The following is a 4,248-nucleotide window of genomic DNA, read 5'->3' as shown; positions in this document are numbered from 1 at the left end:
AGGTTTTTTTTTTTTTTTTTGTTTTTTTTAACAGATGAAAGGCATTTAAGTAAAATAAAATGAAAAGTCCTTTTGACATTGTGTACTTGATGGTTCTGTCTCTGCCTGTAACAAATCTCATTTCTGTTACCATGAACTGAATGAAAAAAGTAAATTTGCCCCAATTCTATGTAATTAATTCCATCTGTTTGTCATTTCTGACTGGAAAACTTCTTCCATACCTTGTTTGATATGAAGAACAAATAATTGGATTGTCTGATAAGTCTGCCAATAAACTATTCAGAAACATCATGTGAAATAGTTCCCACTATATGAATTTTATGGTTTGTCTAAACACTAACATTTCCCCTTCTGTAGTTGTATGAAAAAACAAACATTGTTAGTATAGTAGATAAATTGTTATAAAATACCAGAAAGAAAAAAAAGTCAGTATCTTTTAGCTGAGAACAACCAATACTCTGATCAATGACTGCATCAGGATTTTATTTGCCTATTAGTCCACAGAGGAGCCCAGAACACTAAATTTATTCATAAGAGAAGATATTGATTATTGGTCATTCCACATAAATGTAACTTTTGATCTGTGTGTCCAATTATTTGCTTTTTGAATTTTACTAAAACTGGCTGGACACAGTGGCTCAGGCCTGTAATCCCAGCACTTTAGGGGGCTGAAGCAGGAGGACTGCTTGAGTATGGGAGTTCAAGACCAGCCTGGGTAAAATAGTGATAACCTGTCTCAATAAAAAATTTAAAAATTAGTTGGGGATGGTGGTGTGTGCCTGTGGTCCAGCTACTTGGGAGGCTGAGGTGGGAGGATTTCTTGAGTCTGGGAGGTGGAGGCTACAGTGAGCTCTGATTGTGCCCCTTCATGCTAGCCTGGGTGACAGAGCAAAACCCTGTCTCAAAAAAAAAAAAAAAGTATCTTCTAAAATTTTGTAAAATTACTTTTTTTCCCCCCTCAGGTGAGGAGAAAACATCAAGAAAACAAAAAGAGAAATATCCAAATCATTCTTTCTATTCTTTTGTGGTTTGCAACCACTTTTGGGTTTCCCTCTGGGAGAAACCACAGAAATATTGCCTTAGAATAAAATAGCATATTTGTTTTTTTAAAAAAAGAAGGAAAAGAAAAGAAAAAGAAATGTGATCTGTAGTTTTTTGCAGGGGCAGTATCATAGTATTGTAGCCAATGAGGTTTATCAAAAGTGTGATTATTGCTAATTGAAAACTTTTCCCAGTACCCCTCCATGAAAACTAAAAATGTAGTCAGCATCAGCAATTTTCGAATTTGACAGTCTATATGGAGACTGAACAAACAAACAAAAAAAGAAATGTGGCCTCTTCCTTGGCTAGAAACTTTAACATAACATGGTCTTGAGAAAAACATGTTCTATTTTTCTCAAGTTTTCTATCTCTGCATTCACCAACTTTTCATGTTGATCAGGGTTAAGAGAAATAGTGCTGGTTGTTGCTTTCCTTGACCTCAGTGGGGTAAAGTTATCAGTAATTCGATTCAAGAATTTATCCAATGCTCTGTTTTAGAGAATTATTGTGAGCATCTTAAAATACCTCATTATAGACCAGAGAAGAGCAAACTTGGCCCTTCGGGGACAGCAAAAAAATAGTCTGTTAGCTGTTTAGACCTGGAGAAGGCAGCTGAAAGTGTTTGGTTACCAAACAGCTTTCCTAAGCACCTAGATAACTGGTGTGATCAGTACTCAGCCCTGTTGTTGGCTGATGACAGGGAAGAGACTGGAGTGAGAGTGTCAGGTGAGTGGCGAAAGAAGGAGAAACAAAACCAGGTTAGGATTGGAATATGAAAAAAAAAACCCTCTGATTTTTAGTATGCTAGAAGCCAAACTAGATTTAGGCTGAATGCAGTGGCTCACACCTGTAATTCTAGCACTTTGGGAGGCTGAGGCAGGTGGACTGCTTGAGCCCAGGAGTTCAGGACCAGTCTGGGCAACATAGCAAGACCTCGTCTCTACAAATAATAATAATAATAAATTAGCCGGGCATGGTGCTGCGTGCCTAAGTCCCAGCTACTTGGGTGGCTGAGGTGGGAGGATGGCTTAAGCCTAGGAGGTCGAGGCTGCAAGTGAGCTGTGATTGCACCACTGCACTCCAGCCTGGAAACAGAGTGAGACCCTGTCTAAAAAAAAAAAGGCCAAACTAGATTTGCCAAGAAATAGAAAAATCAGATCATTAGATCTTGATTTTTTACCAAGGTAAAACAAGGCAAAGTAAACTAGCAAGTCTGAATTCTCAGTCTCCTAAGGAAGCATTTCATCCCCATCTTATACAAGTCATATGTGCGGATGTGGCCAGGTGCAGTGTCACAGTCTTATGCTGCTTTTGTTACTTTTATTAGGGACATGCCATTCATGTCATTTGTGTGACTGGCTTGTCTAATTGCCACAATATCACTTGCTTTTATTTCTACTTCTTTTTATCCCTCAAGTGCTTTTTTCAAGACAGGATCTTGCTCTGTCAACCAGGCTGGAGTACAGTGGCGATCATAGCTCACTGCAACCTCAAACTTTTGGGCTCAAGTGATCCCTCTACCATGTTAGGACTACAGGTATGCACCACCATGCTGGCTAATTTGCTTTATTATTATTATTATTATTATTTTTGTACAGACAGGATCAGGGGTCTTGCTATGTTGTCCAGGCTGGTCTCAAACCTCTGGCCTCAAGCATTTCCCCTCCTTGGTCTCCCAAAGTGCTGAGATTACAGGCATGAGCCACAGGACCCTGCCTCAAGTGCTGCTTATTATGCTTCCAAACTTGGGAACTGGAGGGGTGGTTGTGGAAAATGTGAGGTTCATACAAGTCAAGTGCTATTCTTCTATCTCTTTTTAAAAATTATATGTGTATTGTTTTGGTAAAGGATATTATTTTGTTTTATCATTCATTCATGCAACAGGCATTTAAATGCCTACTATGTGCTAGACACTGCTATCAATACAAAAGCAAATAAAGGCAATATAAAAACGTCCTACATTTAAAAAAATAATGGGGCTGGTCATGGTGGCTCACATCTGTAGTATGAGCACTTTGGGAGGCCAAGATGGGAGAATCACTTGAGTCAGGAGTTTGAGACCAGCCTGGGCAACATAATGAGACCCTGTCTCTATTTTTTTTTAATTAAAAAATATAAAGAAAAATGGGAGGAGACATGTAAAACAATAAGTGCAGGAAAAAGTCACAGATGACAGAATGGAGAGTGCACAGGGTATAGTGGGAAATAAGGGAGGAATGGCTGATCCTACTGGAAGTTTCATGGAAGACTTTATAGAGAAGATGATTTTTGAATTGGATCCTGACTCTTGGGTTGAGCAGCATTCAATGTGGAGGTTAGGAGGGTGTCACTGAAGGAAGGGGAGCAGTGTGAACAAAGGTACCAATGCATGATAGAGCTTGCACATTTGGGGAATTGAAAGCAGTTTGGTTTGATTGGTGCTCGGGTTCCCCAAGGATAGATAGAGGAGGTAGATGGAACAATTATGTCATCATAGCAAGAAAATAGATGCAAAAGTTGGTCTCAAACTGCAGTAGGGACATCTTTTTCTTACAAACTAGATGTAGATATAAATACCTTGCAGGGGTGGAGGTAGATAGTTGAAGGAGTGGACTCCTGCCTAACATTAATTTCATCTAATTTGCTGAGAGAAGGTGGAGCGTGTGTATGTGTTGAGGTGGTTAGGTAGATGGACTAAGCTACGGGGTTCATAAAATCTTGGCTGGGTGCGGTGACTCAATGCCTGTAATCCCAGTTCTTTGGGAGGCTGAGACAGGAGAATTACTTGAGGCCAGGAGTTCAACACCAGCCTGGGCAACATAGCAAGACCCTGTCTCTAAAAAAATAAAAATAAATCAGCTGGGCATGGTAGTGAGGCAGAATAGGGAATTAGGGCAACCAAGGGTTAAGGCATAAGCAAAGGAACAGCAGGTGCAGACAGTTCTAGGCAAAATTAGGCAGCATACAGGCCACATCAGCACTCCTGTGATAACAAGACAGAAGTTTCCACTTCAGCTTCTGATTGACTGCAGGCCAAGTCTCCACTTCAGCCTCTGGTTGGTCTCAGGCCAGTCCTTCATGGGGTGTAACCAATGGGAGGCTTCTAAAGAGCACCTAGGGGTGTTACAAAATTCTTTTAGCTTTATAAAAACCCTGGGGACGATTGCAATCGGGCAGGGAGGGGCGGAGGGGCGGAGGGGCGGAGAGGGAGAGGGGGAGGGAGAGGGA

This window comes from Rhinopithecus bieti, unplaced genomic scaffold (assembly GCF_001698545.2).
Source record: "Rhinopithecus bieti isolate Rb0 unplaced genomic scaffold, ASM169854v2 scaffold_78620, whole genome shotgun sequence".
NCBI classification, from domain to species: Eukaryota; Metazoa; Chordata; class Mammalia; order Primates; family Cercopithecidae; genus Rhinopithecus; species Rhinopithecus bieti.
Note: the sequence above shows the minus strand (reverse complement) of the source record.